This window comes from Sminthopsis crassicaudata, chromosome 6 (assembly GCF_048593235.1).
Source record: "Sminthopsis crassicaudata isolate SCR6 chromosome 6, ASM4859323v1, whole genome shotgun sequence".
Classification (NCBI taxonomy): Eukaryota; Metazoa; Chordata; class Mammalia; order Dasyuromorphia; family Dasyuridae; genus Sminthopsis; species Sminthopsis crassicaudata.
In genome coordinates this window covers 80,924,378-80,946,701 of record NC_133622.1, presented here as the reverse complement: position 1 = coordinate 80,946,701, position 22,324 = coordinate 80,924,378, and positions in this window count along the sequence as shown.

The window sequence follows — 22,324 nt, the reverse complement described above, 5'->3', positions numbered from 1 at the left end:
GATCTTCTGGTTCTGCTCATTTCACTCAGCATCAGTTGATTTAAGTCTCTCCAGGCCTCTCTATATTCCTCCTGCTGGTCATTTCTTACCGAGCAATAATATTCCATAACCTTCATATACCACAATTTACCCAACCATTCTCCAACTGATGGACATCCATTCATCCTCCAGTTTCTAGCTACAACAAAAAGAGCTGCCACAAACATTTTGGCACATATATGTCTCTTTCCGCTCTTTAGTATTTCTTTGGGATATAATCCCAGTAGTAGCGCTGCTGGGTCAAAGGGTATGCACTGTTTGATAACTTTTTGGGCATAATTCCAGATTGCTCTCCAGAATGGCTGGATTCTTTCACAACTCCACCAGCAATGTATTAGTGTCCCAGTTTCCCCACATCCCCTCCAACATTTGTCATTATTTGTTCCTGTCATCTTAGCCAATCTGACAGGTGTGTAGTGGTATCTCAGAGTGGTCTTAATTTGCATTTCTCTGATCAGTAGTGATTTGGAACACTCTTTCATGTGAGTGGATATAGTTTCAATTTCTTCCTCTGAGAATTGTCTGTTCATATCCTTTGACCATTTATCAATTGGAGAATGGTTCGGTTTCTTATAAATTAGGGTCAGTTCTCTATATATTTTGGAAATGAGACCTTTGTCAGAACCTTTGTTTTTAAAAATATTTTCCCAATTTGTTACTTCCCTTCTAATCTTGTTTGCATTAGTATTATTTGTACAGAAACTTTTTAGTTTGATGTAATCAAAATCTTCTATTTTGTGATCAATAATGATCTCTAGTTCTCCTCTGGTCATAAATTCCTTCCTCCTCCACAAGTCTGAGAGGTAGATTATCCTCTGTTCCTCTAATCTATTTATTATCTCCCTCTTTATGCCTAAATCATGGATCCATTTTGATCTTATCTTGGTATATGGTGTTAAGTGTGGATCCATATCTAATTTCTGCCATACTAATTTCCAGTTATACTAATTTCCAGTTTTCCCAACAGTTTTTTCCGAATAATGAATTTTTATCCCTAATGTTGGAATCTTTGGGTTTGTCAAAGATTAGATTGCTATAGATGTACCCTTTTTTGTCCTTTGTATCTAATCTGTTCCACTGATCTACCGGTCTATTTCGTAGCCAATACCAAATGGTTTTGGTGACTGCTGCTATATAATATAGCTTTAGATCAGGTACACTTAGACCACCTTCCTCTGAGTTTTTTTTCATTAGTTCCCTTGCAATTCTTGACCTTTTATTCTTCCATATGAATTTTGTTGTTATTTTTTCTAGGTCATTAAAATCGTTTCTTGGGAGTCTGATTGGTATAGCACTAAATAAATAGATTAGTTTGGGGAGTATTGTCATCTTTATTATATTCGCTCGGCCTATCCAAGAGCACTGAATGTCTTTCCAATTATTTAAATCTGATTTTATTTTTGTGGCAAGTGTTTTGTAATTTTTCTCATATAATTCCTGACTTTTCTTTGGTAGATGGATTCCCAAATATTTTATACTATCAACATTTGTTTGGAATGGAATTTCTCTTTGTATCTCTTGCTGTTGCATTTTGTTAGTGATATATAAAAATGCCGAGGATTTATGTGGATTTATTTTGTATCCTGCCACTTTGCTGAAATTTTGAATTATTTCTAGTAGCTTTTTAGCAGAGTCTTTGGGGTTCTCTAAGTATACCATCATGTCATCTGCAAAAAGTGATAGTTTGATTTCCTCATTTCCTACTCTAATTCCTTGAATCTCTTTCTCGGCTCTTATTGCCGAGGCTAGCGTTTCTAGTACTATATTGAATAGTAATGGTGATAGTGGGCAACCTTGTTTCACTCCTGATCTTACTGGGAAAGGTTGCAGTTTATTTCTATTGCATATTATGCTTACTGAAGGTCTTAAATATATGCTCCTGATTATTCTAAGGAATAGTCCATTTATTCCTATACTCTCAAGAGTTTTTAGTAGGAATGGATGTTGGATTTTGTCAAATGCTTTTTCTGCATCTATTGAGATGATCATATGGTTCTTATTAATTTGATTATTAATATGGTCAATTATATTAATAGTTTTCCTAATATTAAACCAGCCCTGCATTCCTGGAATAAATCCTACTTGATCATAGTATATTATCTTGGAGATGATTTTCTGAAGTCTTTTTGCTAATATCTTATTTAAGATTTTAGCATCAATATTCATTAAGGAGATTGGTCTATAATTTTCTTTCTCAGTTTTCGATCTACCAGGTTTAGGTATCAGTACCATGTCTGTGTCATAAAAGGAGTTTGGTAGGACTCCTTCATCCCCTATTTTTTCAAATAATTTATATAACATTGGGGCTAATTGTTCTTTAAATGTTTGGTAGAATTCACATGTGAATCCATCTGGCCCTGGGGATTTTTTCCTGGGGAGTTGATTAATAGCTTGTTCTATTTCTTTTTCTGAAATGGGACTATTTAAGCAATTTATCTCCTCCTCTGTTAATCTAGGGAGCCTATATTTTTGGAGAAAGTCATCCATTTCACTTAAGTTATCAAATTTATTGGCATAAAGTTGGGCAAAGTAACTCCTTATTATTTCTCTAATTTCCTCTTCATTGGTGGAAAGATCCCCCTTTTCATTTGTAAGACTATCAATTTGATTTTCCTCTTTCTTTTTTTTGATCAAATTTACCAAAGGTTTATCTATTTTATTGGCTTTTTCATAAAACCAACTCTTGGTTTTATTTATTAATTCAATAGTTTTTTTACTTTCAATTTTATTGATTTCTCCTTTTAATTTTTGTATTTCGAGTTTAATTTTTGGTTGGGGGTTTATAATTTGGTCTTTTTCTAGCCTTTTAAGTTGTAAGCCCAATTCGTTAATCTTCTCTTTCTCAATTTTCTTCAAATAAGCCTCTAAAGATATAAAATTTCCCCTTATTACTGCTTTAGCTGCATCCCAAAGATTTTGATATGATGTCTCATCATTATCATTATCTTGGGTGAAATTGTTAATTGTTTCTATAATTTGCTCTTTCACCCAGTCATTCTTTAAGATGAGATTATTCAGTTTCCAATTACTTTTTGGTCTATTTACCCCTAACTTTTTACTGAATGTAGCTTTTATTGCATTGTGATCTGAGAAGAAGGCATTTATTATTTCTGCCTTCCTACATTTAATTTTGAGATCTTTATGTCCTAATATATGGTCAATTTTTGTATAGGATCCATGAACTGCTGAGAAGAAAGTATATTCCTTCCTATTGCCATTCAGTTTTCTCCAAAGGTCTATCATACCTAGTTTTTCTAATGTTCTATTTACTTTTTTAATTTCTTTCTTGTTTGTTTTGTGGTTTGATTTGTCTAAATCTGAGAGTGCAAGGTTGAGATCTCCCACTATTATAGTTTTACTGTCTATTTCTTCTTGCAGTTCTCTTAACTTTTCCTTTAGAAAGTTAGATGCTATACCACTTGGTGCATATATGTTTAGTATTGATATGGCTTCATTATTTATGCTACCTTTCAGCAGGATATAGTTTCCTTCCTTATCTTTTTTAAGTAGATCTACTTCTGCTTTTGCTTGATCTGAGATAAGGATAGCTACCCCTGCTTTTTTGGCTTTACCTGAAGCATAATAAGCTCTGTTCCAACCTTTTACCTTTACTCTGTATGTATCTCCCTGCTTTAAGTGTGTTTCCTGTAGACAACATATTGTAGGGTTCTGCTTTTTGATCCAATCTGCTATCCGTCTCCGTTTGATGGGATCGTTCATCCCATTTACATTTACAGTTAAAATTACTAATTCTGTATTTCCTGCCATCGTATTATCCCCAGATTATACTTTTTTCCCTTGACCCCCCTGATCCCCCTCCCCGATATTTAATTTACAGACCCCCCTTGTGACGCGCAACCCTCCCTCTTTTTTTTTTTTTTTTTTTTTTTTTAGGATCCCTCCCCCCTCCCTCCAAGTCCCTTCACTTATTCTCCTTTTCCTTTCCCCTTTTCCTCTCCCCCCTTTTAATGAGGTGAGAGAAAATTCTCTGAAAAACAAATATGTTAATTATTTACTCTTTGAGCCTCTTCTGATGAGAGTAAGATTCACACAATGATTCTCCCCCTCACTAAGTTCCCTCAGATATGGTGTATTTTCTATGTCTCTTCCTGGGATGTAGTTTCCCTCTTTTTATCACTTCTTCCCCTTTTTCTGAACCGACCTCCTTCCCTTTACCACACCCCCCTTTTTTTCTTTTATATCAGTAAAATCAAATTATCCTTGAGTATTTTTTATATACCCACAACAGAGTTACAGTTCTCAAGGGTTCTGTGTACCTTTTTCTGTTTCTCTTCAGTCTTGTGGATGTAGATCAAATTTTTTGTTTAAGTCTGGTTTTTTTCTTAGAAACATATAGAATTCCTCTGTTTCATTGAATGACCATCTTCTTCCATGGAAAAAGATGCTAAACTTAGCTGGGTAGTTCATTCTTGGTTGCAGTCCTTGATCTTTTGCCTTTCGGAATATCAGGTTCCAGGACCTTCTATCTTTTAATGTGGAGGCAGCCAGATCTTGGGTGACCCTTATTGTGGCACCTTGGTATTTAAATTGTTTTTTTCTAGCTGCTTGCAGGATTTTCTCCTTTGTGTGGTAATTCTGCAGCTTAGCCACAATATTCCGTGGTGTTCTTTTTTTAGGGTCTATTTCAGAAGGAGTTCGATGAATTCTTTCCACATCTACTTTCCCTTCTGTTTCTATTATCTCTGGACAGTTCTCTTTGATAATTTCCTGTAAAATAGAATCTAGGCTCTTTTTTTGGTCATAGTTTTCTGGAAGTCCAATAATCCGCAGATTATCTCTCCTAGATCTATTTTCCAGGTCTATAGATTTTCCCAGTAAGTATTTGACGTTGTTCTCCAGCTTCTCATTTTTTTTTGTTTTGTTTGACTGATTCTTGGGTTCTCTGTGAATCATTCATTTCTATTTGTTCCATCCTGACTTTTAAGGAGTTATTTTCTTCTTTCACAGTTTTTAGTTCTTTTTGTAAATGCCCAATTTCGTTTTTAAATGAATTATTTTGCTCTCTTCCTCCCTCCCTTTCTCTATTCTTTCCCTCCTTCATTTTCTTCCTCCCTTTCTTTTTCCCTCTCTTTGTTTGTTCCCTCATTACCTCTCTTCCTTCCTCCTTCCTTCCTTCCTTCCTTCCCTTATTCTCCCCCTTGTTTCTTTCTTTCTATATTTCTTTCTTTTCTTTCTATATTTCTTTCTTTCTTTCTTTCTTCCTTCCTTTCTTTCTTTCTTCCTTTCTTCTTTCTTTCTTTCTTTCTTCCTTTCTTCTTTCTTTCTTTCTTTCTCTTTCCTTTTGACTGAAATTATTAACAACTCTATTGGCCAGTCTATTGCATTAAAAGAAATTACATGAACTTGAGACTAGTTCATGTTTATTCAATTCAGTTAGATTTTGGAGTTCTGATGTGCATATTTTGCCTGCATTCTCTGGGTTCTCTAACTTTTGGGGAAAATGTACTAGATGATCTCTGCTGTCCTCAGATTCAATAAAGTTCTGCTCAGGTAGATCTTGGAATAATATGTATTCTAAAAGAATCAAAGGTGGGAGATTATATCTGAAGTAGATGAGGAGAAGGAGGTTGCTGGGGTGGGGCTGGAGATTGCCTGGCAAAAGTCTATGATTTTTCCTGAAATAATAATAATAATAATAATGTTACTAAGAACATTAAATTTAAAAATAATAAATGGAAGGTAATAGCAAGATGATGAATCTTTACATCTGAATCCCATCAGAGTAAGAAAAATAAGATTAAAAAAATAACAAATGAAGAGAATGAGGATGGAAAAAGGGAGGGATGGAAGAAGAAGCAAAGGAGACATCAACTGGCATTAAGAAGGAAAGTGTTAAATAGTCTTAATCAGAGCAGAGTGAGCATCCCAATTGCCATAAAATAGCCACTTGTATACCAAAGAGAATACCCCAAACTACTCTTTAAAATTAATAGAGTAATTAAAAGCATTCTCAATATACCTTTATTGACTGACCTAATTAAATCCACTTCAATTATAAGTGAAGTCCTTTGGTCCAAACAGACTAATCCTCTTCCTTAGGTTGGCAGTCACTTCAATGGATCCCTACCATCATTCTTCAGAGTTCTCAAGATGATTTCCCTATACCTAAGCAAACCAATCAATATTTCCCCAAGTGAACACTTCCTGTCTTTAAACATATTAAACATATTATAAACATGACAATTAGTTTTCAGCTGTATTCTGAGAAAACCCCCAAAAGTAGAAGTATGGTTCCAATTGGTCTTCCCTATTTTCATAAGCATGTTCCATGATCATCAGCTGTCATCTGAATTTAGTCTTTCTTCTGATATATTTTTATAAATGTCCTTTTTAATCTGAACTCATCAGAAAACATTCTCTCTGTCATTTCCTTAGCCAAATCTTTTTGTTCAAGTGTTTATTGGGCTCAATGGTATTTTTTGTTGTCCACAAGTTGCATTTCTGAGATCTTTTCATCCATCTCTTTTGACCTATATTCCTTCTACAATGTGTGCATGTTCTTGGATGTGTATAAACATATAAGGTAGCTAGATGACTTAATGAACACAGTGCTGAGTCTGGAGTCAGGAAACCCTGAGTTCAAATATGGCCCCATACACTTAATATCTATGTGATCTTGGACAAGCAATTTGAGCTCTGTTTGTCTCTGAAGAAAGAAATGATAAAAGTTTCTACTATCATTGCCACAAAAACAATGTTAAGGTCCACAGAGTCACAAAGAATTCGACACACTAAATAGCAACATAAATATATATGGTTACATATATGTATCCATATGTATTGTAAACGTTTTATATGTACATGTGGATAGATAATAGACAAATGTATTTTAAGTTAATGGGTTTCTTTTATAATGCTATTTTAGCTCATGCATTTAAAAAACATTATTTTGAGATGTCCTTGGGTTTCACCAAATTGCCAAAGGGGTCCATGACATACAAAAAAATTAAGAAGTTCTACTCTAAAAGATGAAATGCAGACCTGAGATTTCTTTAAGGATATTAAGATGGAAGAAAGTCTACTGAGATATGGAAAATGGCAATTTCTCTTCAAATTTTACTCTTAGGAATTACCTGGGATATAGAGGGCTTTAAATGACTTACCTATATCCAAGTAGCCTATATGTCTGAGGAGGAATTTGATCCCAAGTCTTCCATATTCTGAATTTTATTCTTTATACATTATTCAATGCTACCTCACATGAAAGTCAAAGAAAGAGTCTAAGAAAATGGCCATTATTTCACACACTGAAAATATCTGTTCTAGTGTTAATGCATTATATATAAGAACATATAGTTATATTTTACTATATTATGGTTATTGAAGTTTTACTATTCAGCAAATGTAATTCAGTTGGAGTAAATAAATTCCTTCAAAATAGCTTTCTTTAGCTCTTGAAATATTATTTGTAACTTATTAAACTTAATCATGTCATTTGTGAAAAATACTTTTGATATATTTTATTTCTTTCAAAAATAATCCTGAAATGAATAACTTCTTAAAATTTTTGCTGATCAGTGTAGAAATGGTATGTGTGTTTTAGTGGCAATCATGTTTTAAAGAATTTCACGAATATATTTTAAAGTGTCATTTACCAAATTATCTGCATTTGCTGATTCTTCACTATGTATTTATAATTCAAATAATCTTATTTCTTAGGAAAGTGAAAAATAATATCAAACTATTAGTATTCAATAAAAAAACTAATTGGTTTAAATATTCTGCATGTTGAAACAGATCAGACGCTAGTTATGAACTGGAAAAAATCTCAGAAGTTAAGTGATCCTATTTTATATCTTGTGAAAATGAGGTCCAAGAAAATTAAGTGAAAGTTGCCACTGTCACCCACGTAATCATCATCTGAAACAGAATTTGAAATCAGACCTCCTAATTTGAGTGAATATTTTTCCCATAGACCACACTGCCTCTCCAGTCACATGCAAATCATTTTCCAAATCTGATGAAGTCTTCAGTACCAGATATATGGCAAAAGAAAAAGGAAAAGCAGCAATCAGTAGGTGAGCCTGCCTATGAGGAAGCTTTAAACCAGGAAGACTATAGGTTTGTATGACTTTTGTCTTTTCACATACTTCTATCTGGGTCCCTTCCTAATGAAATTTTTCACACTTAACTACACTAGCATGAGCAACTAGCTGGCACAGAGGATAGAAGGTCCAGCCTAGAGTCAAGAAGATGAGTTCAAATCCTATCTCAGGCACTTACTAGTTTGGTACCCTAGATAAGTCATTTAAATCTGCTTTCCTTAGTTTCCTCATCTATCAACTGAGCCAGGGAAAGAAATGACAAACCACTTCAGTATCTTTGCCAAGAAACTGCCTCCCCCAAAAAAGGGTCACAGAGTTGAATGTGACTGAAAAATAATTCAATAACAACAAAACATTTCCATTTCATATTGAAGAAAAGGTCATTTCCACTTTCTGTCACTTCAGGCCAGGGCCTAGTATCTTGAAAATGTCAAAGTAAAATTAGGGAGATATTTTAATTTCACAAGGATTCTATATGAACAGCAACAGAAAATAACTTCCTTTAATGAATTCTTTCAATTGTTTAAAATATGCTTAGGTTAATGATGGAAAATAAGATATTGAGAGCAATTGGGGGATTACAATGGATAGAATACTAGACAGAAAAATCCATCTTCCCGAGTTCAAATCAGACAATTCTGACCTGTGTGACCTAGGGCAAATCACTTAACACTGTTTCCCTCAGTTTCCTGATCTGTAAAATGGTATGGAGAAGAAAATAGCAAACCCTTTCAGTATCTGTGTCAAGAAAACTTAAAAAGAGGTCATGAATAATTGGACACAAGTTAAGAAAAGACTAAACAAAACTTGGCATTTAAGTAGATTCTCTCAACTCAAAGCAGGTCTAATTAGCTTGGCTCTAAAGTTTATGAACCATCAGACGTCACTGACTACAGTATCAGTCCCAATCTCAAAAAGCAGTCACAGCTGGGTTGCTGCAAAAGTTGCTGTTTTCCCTGTGTTCTCAAGTTGACAGTTTCTGAATATCCTGCCAAAGCAATAGCCTTTGGCAGATCATATTGGCTATTAGCTTTATATACTCTCCACTGTATATTTTGACTTGAAAGCAGCTTTATTCCAGTTTCATAAATCACAGCCATTACTATGGAGCTAGAAGGGAAGAAAATATACCACCTGTCTGTAGTACAAAAGCAACAGTAGATCTTCAAAAAATGAGACCAAATACTTCTTAAATATAATCAAAATAGCACATGCATAAATCTGAGAAAGCCAGATTTTCCTCAGGTTGTATAATGTAAAAAAGCAGCCTCCAAAGCATTGACAGATAAACAGCATTCTTTTATCGTTTCAACTTCATTTTAAAGCAATTTGCCTTTTTATTCTATCTTCAGAAACAAGGATCTAAAGCAAACGCCCAAAGCAGAGTGAAAAACTTTTCATAGGAAGCTTAATGATTAAGCTGCCTGTTATTAATAAAGATAATGATGCAATATTTCAATCATTCAATTACTTTGTCATGCTATTAGTATAGATAGGCCCTTCAACTAGTGGATGGAATACTGGATTTTTCTGAGTTCAAATGTGACCTCAGACACTTACTAGCTGTGTAACACTGGTCAAGTCACTTAATCTTGTTTGCCTCAGGTTCCTCATCTTGCAAAGGAGCCAGAGAAGGAAATGGCAAACCATTCTAGCATTTTTGCCAAGAAAACCCTTAATGGGGTCATGAAGAGTCAGACATGACTAAAACAAAAGAATAATAAGTCCCTCCAACAGTGCAGATAGCAGCTGTAGACAAATAATGCATCAATTAGAGAATAATCTTCTGGTAATAAATCCCTCTGAATTTAACTAGATTGGTACTCAGGATGTAATTGATCATCCAGACTCCATTTAACACTTTTCCTATTAAGAAAAGCAAATCTGAGCTTTCCCTGATTTATATAATAATCATTTATTGACGTTCCATTATGTGCAAGCTTTGGTGCAGGTATTAGAGAAGCAATCAAAACAAAACAACAACAATGACAATAGCTAGGATTTATATAGCAGTTTAAGGTTTGCAAAATTCCTTTCAAATATTATTTTAGTTGATCCTCACAAAAACCCTTGAAGCTAAGTGCTAATATCATTCCCATTTAAAATATAGGGAAACAAATTGAGTTACTTATGCAGGGTCACACAGTTAGTGTCAGAGATCAGATCTGAATTCAAATCTTATCACCTAACTGCCCCCCCTTCCAGAAGCTTATAATCTAATATAAGAGAGGAGGTTAGAGATTCAAAATTGAAAAAAATTTCAAAGATAAAAACTTAGTGTAACTGGGGAAAATTATTAAATGAATTAATTAAAGGAAAAAATAATTTATTTAAAAAGATAATTTACACTGATGATACATGAAATGTAAAGATTTAGATAAATACAATTTGAGAGGAGACTAATGATTAGCATTAGCTATTGTGTCTGACCAACTAGGTTCAGATCCTACCCCTGCTACCTATACCTTTTTAAAAATCTCACTGGGCATCCATTTACTTCACATTCTTCCTTATGTCAAATTATTATGATACTTTCTATTTTTATATTTTCCCATGCTATTTCACCTAGTTTCCTCAATGGATTAGAAATATAACTTAATTTTTAAAACATTAAGTTTATATAAAAATTTTCAGGTAAGTCCTCAGCTAATACTTGTTATTTGACTGATCAAATCAATACTGCCATTTGTGAAAAGAGCACAATCATCAATTATGCTCATCTTCTCCCCATTTCTGTGACTTTCTCAGCCAAACCATAATCCTGGAAATCTTTCTCCTATATATATTTTCTTACTCTATAAAATGTAAACTCCTTCAAGAAAAAGACACTCTCTTGATTTTTTATCTGTATTTTCAGCACTTAGTTATAAGTGTGATTAATGTGATCCTGCACAAATCATTTGATCCTATTGCCTCAGTTTCCTCATCTCTAAAATGAAGTATAGAAAAGAAATTGGCAAACCACTTCAGTAGCTTTGCCAAATAAAAAAAAGGGGGGAGGTTGGGTGGATGTTCGTGAAAAATCAGACATAACTGAAAAATGACTAAAACATTTTAGGACTGATATCCTTAGCACTTAGCATAGCGTCTGACACAAAATAAGCATTTATTAAATGTTTTTCATTAATTCAAAGTCATAATGTTCAAAGTATAATTGGATACCATGGTACTTCTCCTAGCTCTCATTTCATTGGAGGCCCCCTTTAACAAATTAACTTTTTACTTCAACACTCTTAATAACTATAATTTCATTGACAATGTCACCTCCATCTATGCCAAAATAATCTCCCCCCAAAATGAAGGATGTGGTTTTTAAGAGATAATTAGGAAAAGGAAAAAAAAATCATTCCTTTGTGCTCAACTTTCTGGGTAGTGGTAAGTGTTATGGAACTCAGTCATCTAATAAGAGACAGGGACAATCACTGGGCCTGAACTAAAAACACGTTCACCTTGAAAGAATCTGTCTTAATTTATGCTCTACCCACATAACTTCTGATATCTCTGAGTCACTTCCAAGACCTGAGGCTTCTTTAAAATGAGACATTTTGCATGAATTCAGAAAAAATTTATTAAGTTTCTATTTTATACAAGCACTAATTTTACAAATGCAAAGAATAACACAATTCCTATTCCCAGTTTCATATTCTTTTAGGAATGAATGCTTTACTATACAACATAAAATAATTCCCATTTGAAAATATCAATACAACTTCCAAAGTACCCAATATAGAATTAAAGAGGGAATGGAAAAAAATTAGATAAGTGGAATAGGATTTAATTTACTTTTTTAAAAAAGTTGATCAATTGCTCTATATTTTTATTTTTTCCAACACCCTAAGTATTAGTCTCTGCATTCTGTTCTCCCAGTCCCCTTTCTCTGAGCCAGTCCCTTGTTTTAGCATGACAAAACTCAATGTTCACTTCATTCAGCACAATTACTCCCTCCATCTTCTGCATTGCTGAAGCTACTTATTGGAACAAGTGCATTTAGTAATGTTCAATTTTTTTCATTGTATTTCAAACTATAATTACGCAATCCACTGGGTTTTATAGTTTGTCTGTTTTACAATAAGGCACAATGGTCTGGCACAAACACTGAAATAAAGGGTCATCATTTATTTCCTATATTAGGAACTGCATTTTCTCTGTTCAGATAGTTAACTGTACAAGTCTCAGAATGTGATAGGTTCCTGATACTTCAAAATGAATAATAATGAAATTTTAAGCAGAGGAGAGGTCTTAGAAATTTAAGCTGATCTTCAAATAGGAGATTCAGAGCAATAAATGAACTTGAATAAACTAGCAATAATGGGGGAGAGGAGGAATAGAAATTATGTGAAGTTTGTAAAGTTTGTATATATTTTTTAAATTCCTCTAAGGAGACCTTGAGGCAGTCAGATGGAATAGCAGACGGTGTTTGGGACCCAGTGTCAGGGAGACCTGAGTTCAAATCTAGCCCCAGATACTTATTAGCTATGTGACCTATCAAGTGGTTTAAATGCCACTTGCTCCCTGAGGGCCACTATATAATTTCCTGGTGAATCAAAGACCTATAATAGCTTTGACAACGGATCATTTTTCAAAAATCTAGCCTTGATTAAAGGCAATAGGTTTGGAATCTTGCTTAAACCAGGTGAGTTCTCAGATACCTGGGGTATCATCACTTTTATATAAAGTCTGTTTCATTCAAGATGTGCAGCCTGCTAAAACCTCATGTAAAAGTGCCTTATCCATGTTTAAGATATTCTATCATTCTGGAATAGCTTTGCTTTCCAGTATCTCAATATATTTATCAGCATTCACCACTAAGTGGAGACAAAGCTTCCTAACCAATTGGAATGAAAAGTCCCACAAATATTTTGGATGAATGTTTTATAGCCTGATGAAAATAGCCCAATTCTTAAATTATCATCTAACAAATTTTGGCATTGCTTTGAATTAGTTTCATCAGTAAAAATTACCTTTTCCCAAGTTTTGTATTCAAGCCTTGCCTATGAAAAATATTTTATTTTCTTGTTTGGCAACAACTAAAAGGGTTTTTGTTTTTTTTAAACTGAACTTCCTACTGTAAAAAGTTTTACAGTTGTAAGAACTCTATGCCTGCCTGTAGAGGAATCAAACAATATCCCCTGTAGATTTTAGGTCCCGCTAGAGACCAAACTTAAATAGAAACACGGGCCACTCTCCTATGGGTCATATATTGATTTAGAAAACTACATATTAGTATCTTCTATATTTAATTATATTTTTTATTTATTTTGTTAAATATTTCTTAATTACATTTTAATATAGGCTGGGCTACACACTCAAGAGTGTTGCAAGCCAATACTTGACCACTCTAATTTTGCTTGTTTTCTGACAATTAATTGGGCCTTGTTGTGTCCAGACTAGCTCTCTGGCAGATCTCAGTACCAGCCTAGGTCCTTGGTCTTAAAAGAGGAGTGATGAGGCAAGACTCACGTGGATGGTCAAACATGGAGTCCATTTATTCCAAATTCTCTAAGCTTTATACACCCTCATACCCTTATATAACCATAGCATCCTTTGTACATGTGTGGGACCACATAAACAACTTGCTATTGTGTGTAAATGTCTCTTTGCCACCTGCTATCACTCTGCTTCAATTATAACACAGGTTGTCACCCCCCCCCCCCCCCCCCCCCCCCCCCCCCCGATTTCTCAGGAAGGCCGAGAGCCCTTAGGGAAGATGGGGAGCCCAACCAGACATTGTCAGCAGGTTCTTTCTGGGCTGAAAAATGTTATACCTCACCCAGAGTTCCCTGACTATCTGTGGTCCTTTCCAGGACTTTTTTGCACCAATAACTTGTTTGTTCCTCATTTGTTCTTAAATTTTTGACCTAACTTTTCTTTAATCCCTATCCTGTTTCTCTTTGGAGTTGAATCAGGGTTGTGTTGGAGCTATTTCAGATCCACTCACAAGAGCTAATTATTAAATTTTCAGTATATGCATTTACACACTGGAAATCAACAAATTACAAATCAGGATGTGATTTATTGTTTTATTTAATGTCTAAGCATAATATAATGATGTAGAAAATGTTATTCTTCCATATTAAACTTAAAAGTGGGTCATGTTTTTGGAGAGCCTGTTGTTAAATATATACTAGCATGCTTCAGTCTAATATTCATTTAAGCAAGGTCTTTAAGACATAATTTTTGACACATTTCTGTTGAGTAATATTAGAGTGTGTAATTTTAATATTTTGTTTTTCATTTTATAATTATCAAGCATTTTCTCACCCTCTTACTTTACTCTCCTCCCAATAAAGGAAAATTACCATAAGCAATAAGCATAGCTAAGCAAAATAAATTTTCTTATTGACCACATCAACAAATCTTTAGTATGAACTTGGCAGTATCCTTCACCAATAATTCTCTCTATTCATTGCTGATCATTGTGTTTATCAAAATTCTTGGTTTTCTGAATTATGCTTTTTCATAATATTGATGATTTTATATACATTTTTTCTTATTTCATTCAATTACTAAAATTTTCTAGGTTTTTCTGAAACTCTTTTTCTTCTATATTTCATTATAAACATATAGCATAATTTGATCAATCAGTGGGAATCCCATTAGTTTCTAGATTCTTGCCACTAAAAAAAAAAGTTGTTTTAAATATTGATCTATATGCATATAGATATATACTTATCTATATACACAGTGGTACTTGGGCAATTGTCTGCTTAGAAATTCCTCGAAATTAATATTCAATGCTATTGGAGAGAAAAAAAGTGCTTCAATACTTCACACTTGCTCCATGCTTGTTGCACTTGGTTGCTGTCTTGGTTGAACCAATATTTCTCATATTCTGCCCAGCCTCTTCAATTGCCCTTGGATGTGGACAACTCCTCCTGAGTAAAGGCACCAGTGCCCAGGACTATCAAGTTGGAGCCCATAATGTTGAGGTTGTGGCAGGTCCTGGGGCATTTCCTGCAGGATAATGTGGCTGCACCATAGAGTTTTCTATTCAGTACTGGGAGGAGCTCAGAGCAGTGTGCTCAGCAGGAGAAGCAGGGGTAGCTACTGTCAGTCTCAAGCCTCTGCAGTGGCCAGAGCCCTGGACATGAAGGGCATAGGACCATCACTTCTACCTCCACATCCAATAGTTTCCAACCTTTGGAGCTTGGAAGCATAGGATTGCATAAAGGTGGTGATACTTCCCAGAAAGCGGGTTTGGTTAAGCTGGGCTGAGCTGGGCTAGGCGGGTCTTGCTTCCTTCCAGCTGGACACTCCATTGCCGCTTTGTATAACTGACTAGGGAGGGGGTGGTTAGACTGCAAAGTAGAGATGTATTCCTTGTGAGAAAAATTCATTCAGAATTCATCTTTCTGCCACTTTGCCTTGCTTTTTGGAATGAATTAATGATGACTATTGAGGTACCACTATGTATATATGTATATACATATGCATACATATATATATAAATATATATACACATATACTATATATTCTATATATGTGTATGTGTGTATGTATGTGTATATAATATATGTGTATGTATATATGTATATATATATATATATATTCATGTATTTATATGTATACAAGTTCATTTCTTTTCCTAGATCTCTTTGAGATATTTCTCTAGTAATGGTATTTCTGGTTCAAAGAGTGTGTAGAAGTTTTGATATTTTATGGGGCGTAGTTCTAAATTATTTACATGAATGGCTGGAGCAATTCACAGCTCCATCAACATAATATAAATGTGCCTATTTTATCACAGTTCTACCAACATTTATCATTTTGTTTTTTGTGAACTTTGCCAGCTTGATAGGTGTAAAGTATTACTTTACTTAATTTACATTTCTTTAAATTTTAAGTTAAGTGAAAGTATCCCCCCCCAAGCAATCTTTTTTCTTTAATTAATTAATCTTTTATTGAAATTGCAGCATACTTTATATCACTATAGATTTTATTGCAAAATGGAGAGAGAAAACAACCTTTAAAAATACACATTTGTTGAAACCAAATAGGCCAGCTAAACCAGGTATACATCAAGGGACTCTTTTTTTTTTTTAAGTTTGTCTTTAAGAAAGTGAATACCACATATCCATGCATGGTTCTACATCTAATTCCTCTGAGAAAATTCAACAAACACTGCCAGAAAGGAGTTAATTATTGAAGGAAAAAAATGTCATGGTTTCCATTCTATAATGTCAGCAACTAATTAATCATTAGTAATTATGATCTCCAAAAAAAGGATGAATTGAAAAATGATAATATTGGTAAGATTTTGGTCCCTTATTTTTCATGGTTAGTTTTGTAAAGATACCCATTGTACAAATTAAGGCTTCTGTAGGTCCACAGATTTAAAAAGTTCCCTTTCTTTTTTTCTTTAAAAAATAGGTTTAGACAGAGACTGAAGATGATACTAAGATGACCTATGCCCACAGTACCAAACCTGGTTATTTTCTGTGGTATAGAATCAAGTCTCAATTCCATAAGCAATAAATCTTTGTGTCAGTGGTTTAAATTCATCAGAAGTCTAGTAAAATACTGATACATTTGCTTCATGTGTCTAGGACTAAGAATATCATGAAAAGAGCAACAGCTGTTTTTGGTTAAAACCATGTACAGGTTGTAAACCTTTTCAAGCACTCAAGAAACTAAAGTACGTTTTGTTTGTTTGTTTGTTTGTTTTAAGTCTAAGGTCCAGAAATGAAATATTTAAACATAAAATGATACAATAGGGATGAATAATATACCAGCTCCAAAAATTTTACCTCAGTCTATCCCAGATGTATAACATTCTATAATGGGTAAATCAATAGAATTCCCCACTGTTGAATGGAAGAAATTGTTACTATTCTTTCAGCAATACTATGTTGTCAAAGTCTATAAATATGGGGAGAGAAAATGAGAGGATTTAAATGCTAATAATCAAGTTCCTTAAATGTATCCAATCAGAACTTTTATTCTCCATGCATTTAAATCAGACCCTATATTCTAGAAGTATATTTGTATTAAATAAGAGCTAACAAATTTCTAATGTCTACACTTATTAATGAAGATATTAACACAATCCTGGAACCAGAATATCAAGGTACCAACTTAAAGTTTAGTTGTTTATTTAGCATTTTTTCTAATTTTTAATGAGTTTGGATCTCATTTTCCATATGATAGTATTTCTTCCTTAGAGAATTCTTTTCTTATATATCTTGACCATGAATTGGAAAGAGGCTAGTATTGTTATGAAATTGAATCAATGTTATAAATAAGGACTTTTTCAGAAAAACTTGATGCAAAGACTTTCCCCCCCATATAACATTTTCCCTACTAATCTTAGGTGTATTTGGATTATTCATGGAAAATGCTATTAATTTTTGTGGAATCAAAATTGTCATTTTGGTGATCCTTTTTATCTCCTGTGTGGTCATTAACTGTTTCCCAATTTAATTTTTTCCTTATCCTCTCATTTGCTTAAGATATGATCTTTTACATTTAGGTCATCTATCCATTTGGAATTTACTTTGCTAAATGGTGTGAGATATTGATCTGAGTCTAATTTTCTCCCAAATGGCTAGCCAGTTTTAATGTCACTATAACTCATTTGGCTTTCTTTTAAAAATATTTAAATATGCAATTCTAGGCCATATGCATTCATATTTTCTAAGTAATGATATTAATTCATTGCCTTTCAGTAAAATGAATTCACCTTATTTATCTCTTAATCAAATCTATTTTTGCTTTTCTCTTATTTGAAAATACAGTTGGAAGATACCAGCTGAGACTTCAGAGTTGGTGGAAGCAATATAGTTCTGCAATTTCAACACAATTCCTAGATTATCACAGGATTCAGCCCCTGGCACAGGGGATACATTTCTTTAGCTCTGATCTCAATCCCTGGAGGGCAGACAGATCTGCAACTGAACATAAGCATGGTTTAGAGCCTCTTATAAGGCTGGTAAATCTAATTCTGGTCACTAGATAAGGGCTAATATATGATTGACAACCAGATAAATAAAGTGACTTGTCCATTGTTACACAACCTGTCAAGACTAGAATTAGAGCTCAGCTTTTCCAAATTCCAATATCATTATTCTGTCCACAAATATAGAATTTTACTTCCTGAATCGTCTTTGAAAAATAACTTGTTATTATATATTTTGATAAGAAAAAAAGGTATTTTCAATGTTTATAGCCGTATTCTTTGTGTTGTGGTTGAAGAGGGATGTAAAACGTGTACCCAATAATTAAGTAATGACAATAAATTGGGATAAATGAATATAACAACATATTTGTGCTGTGAGAAGCAACATATATGTAGAACAGAGATGTGGTATTACTGTCCTCAATTATGTACAACTTGCTTTTCTTTTTAAGTATATACATTCAACTTGTAACTTAAAGCTATCCTGTTTGTTTTTGTTTCTTTCTTGCCTTCTTTCTCTTCTCTTCAAAGAAGTCAGTTTGGAAAGAGGGAAACTTGCAACAAGTACAAATGATATGAATCTTTCTCCTTTGGCTTACAAGTCACTTAAATCAGGAGTGAACTCCAGGCCTTTTCTTTAGATGTGTGGGTTTTTCCATGTGATTTTCATCATTGCTTGTTATTTGAAGCTTTTTTTTTTTTTGTAAAATAAAGAAAAATTTTCAACATTAGTATCATTTTGAATGCTTGCTATTGTCAGAACACTAGCTAATCTCTAGGCAACTGAGTTATTAACTAAATTTACAAGATATATTCTTGGACTAGTCTTCCTATCAATTCATTGCTGTTGTCCCCCAGATCAAAACTCCCTTCCTCTTTTTTATTCCTTCTCCCTTGTAAAGTATAAACACTTGAGAATGTCTCACTTTTGCTGGTGGGACACGAACACCTATTAAAAATCTAGTATGAAGTAAATTCTTGCAATGCTTTATTCATTCATTCTTTCAATCATATTAAGTAGTAAATAAAAAGTAAACATTGGGACCATTTCCTCCCACAAAAAGCAATCAATAACTCATTTTTTTACTTTAATTACTTGAACACATTTTATACACGCACACACACACACATTCCTTTATCCTTGCAAAGAGATCTTCTCTATTATTTTTTTCATTCCTTTGGAATTTATCACTTATTTTATTCTCTCTAAAAGCATCCTGCTTTGATGCCTAGTGTATCACTTGAGAATGAAATGTTTGAGACCATTCTTCAAAAGTCCAAAAGTTCAGAAGTCCAAAAAGCTCAGTCATATAAATATAAGAAGAGCTAATAATAGCTGAACAAAAGGAATACAGTATTTCTAATGATTCTAATTGACCTTTATGCACCTTTGGGAAAATTATTTTGCAGAAGGAAGGGGCTCCAAACCTTATTTTTTCTCAGTCTTCATAAATATGGAAAAGACCACAATCTCATTGAAAATGTCTTCAACACTCAGACAAGACATTTCTAGAACATCATTCAGAATTTAGAGCTGGAAAACAGGTTGGTGATCAACTCCCTAAATTTACAGATGAGGAAATAGAAGGCCTAAAGATATGGTGTGACTTGCTCAAGACTATAAACCATTTTCAGCTAGTCTTAGTCCTTGGAAGTTACAACCATTTGAAAATATTTTAAGGCCCCATTTACTTAATCCTATAACTCTAAAGTCATGAGGGAAAGAAAAAGATGTACTTCATTAATTAAGCAACTCACTACCAGCATACTATATCAGGAGAGGTCAGTTACTCTTTCCAAGTATCTGCAAAATAATTTAATGACAATTAGTGTGAGCTTCAATGGTAATAACTATAGGAGACAGAAAGAGAAAAGCAAAAGACTGAAACTCATCTTCTTTATTCCCAAATTCACAATCCAATTCTATTTGAAAAGTTTAGAGTTTGTGAATGATTGTTAAGTTGACAAAAAGATCTATTTGGACAATAAAAATGTACAAGAAAATTGAGTAAGAAAGCAAGAGGTCTGTCTTAAATTGTTATGCCATGGGGGAAATTTAATTTGAAAAAACAGATACAGGGAGTGGAGATGTGGGGAAAGAAGTTCAAATAAGAATAATGGAGAGATATTTTTTTTTAAACACATAGAATTACTATGAGGTAAATGATGGATATTTTGAATGATAAGGCAAGATAGGTGCAAAAATAAGCATATTTAGGTATTTCACTTCTAAGGATAAATTTGAATTAATTACAAATTTTGGTTTATCATACAAATGGTACCTTAAAGGCCATTTAATCCAACCACTTCATTTTACAAGTAAAGAAACCAAGATTCAGAGAGATCCAATAATTTTCAAGAAGATAATTATGTAGTAAGCATCAGAGATGACCTTTGAACCCAGATTTAATTAAAGTGTTAGAACCTTTTAAAATAATTACTATTGGATTTCCATATCATGATTATCACTCTATGCAGTTTATTATAACAGTTAATTAAGGCTATTAGGCATATTCATTTCTGGATCCCAAACTGTGCTTTAAATTTAATTTAAATTAAGGAAGTTTACTTCCTAATATTTTGTCAATATTCCTGGAACAGGCTTCCTATCCATACATTATTTATGTACTACATGATCTCATTCATTGATTCTCCAAAAACTTTATATTAGCTGAAATATTTCACAGGAGGAAGTTAATAACCTAGCATTTATACAGAAATATAATTTTTGCAAAGTGCTTTACATGTTATTTTATATGGTCCTCACAACTGTGTATGGTAGATATTATATTGTCCCCTTTTTACAGATGTGGAAACTGAGACTTGGAGGTTAAGTAATTTACCCAGGCTCACATAATTAGAAAATATGTAAAGCAGGATTGAACTTTCATCTTTCTGAATACAAGTCAAATACTTTATGCTTTAAGCTATATTATTGGTCATTTCCTTAGACCATGTGATAAAGGGTTGATCAGGGGAATTATGTTAAAGCAGGTAATATGTACTCACCATGACATTTGACTATAATTTATGATTGATTCTAATCTGACTTTTTCTGGTTAAGCCAAGCTCATGCAAGATGTGTCATACATCAAAATTCTTCAATTATGTCACTGCCTCTACATGCAAATAGAAAATGAAGGTGAAGATCTGTGAAACAATATGTTCCTCTTTGATTTTTGAATCTTTGATCTTTAAATCTTCCAACATTGCCTATTTTCAAATATTTGGAGAATATGAAAAAATATTATTAAAATAAAGACTTTTACCTCAACCCTTTCCATTTGAACTTAGTACTTAAATTCTTTCCCTCAAATTCTCATATTGCTTGGCACTTAGTAGACACTAAAAAAAGCTTATTAATTCAAAAATTATGTTCAGTAAGAGCTTTTGTGTGCAAGTCCCAGAAGTTTGGAAGACCTTTTATAATGGGACTTCTTCACAGAATGTTTTTACAGCAAAACAAAACAAAAACAAAAAGAAAAAAATCCTACAGTTGCTCCAGAAGTATATATTTTGAATGCTGTGTTCTGAGTTTCTAATTCATTCTTAATCTATTCTCTTTCAAGTGTATTCTCAAGATGGGAAGAAATAAATAAAAACAAGAACGCTTCTAAAACCACAATGAAGGAATTAGTATAATCATCCTACAGTGAAATGATTCTAGTTAATATATAATATATGTTAATGTAATATAAAATATAATAATATATTAAAGAGCTATGGTATGATCAAAGCTTTTTTTAAAAATTGCAAGATATATACAAATATGTATGTGTATATTTACAAATGTCTATATACATATAATAAATGTAAATATATAGACATACATATTAATGAATTTGAACTACACCTATTGTTTTATTGGTATAGGAACTTCTTAATAATAAAGGTTGCCTTTTTCTCTTAACCTTACAGTTTCAGAAAGTTGTCCAGAGCTTTAAATGACTTGCCTATGATCATTCTCAAATATGTGTTAGAACCTAAACTTGAACTCACATGATGTTGGTTCAGAGGCAAGAGCTCTAGTCCTTGCACCAGATTGCCTCTAATAAAATACATAGCTAATGATTAATAATCCAATTACTTCTTTAATCTTTTAGGACTTCAAGTTTAATGAGATTCTGTCATATTATGCAAAGCAGTCATATTATATTGTTTTTAAAAAGACATTAAAACACATTTTATGACTTTTTTGCTTGGTGTACTATTGTTTCCTTTTCTATACTATATTAAATAATTAACATATGTACATAGTTTTGTATACATACATATATATACAGAGAGAGAGAGAGAAAGAGAGAGAGAGAGAGAGAGAGAGAGA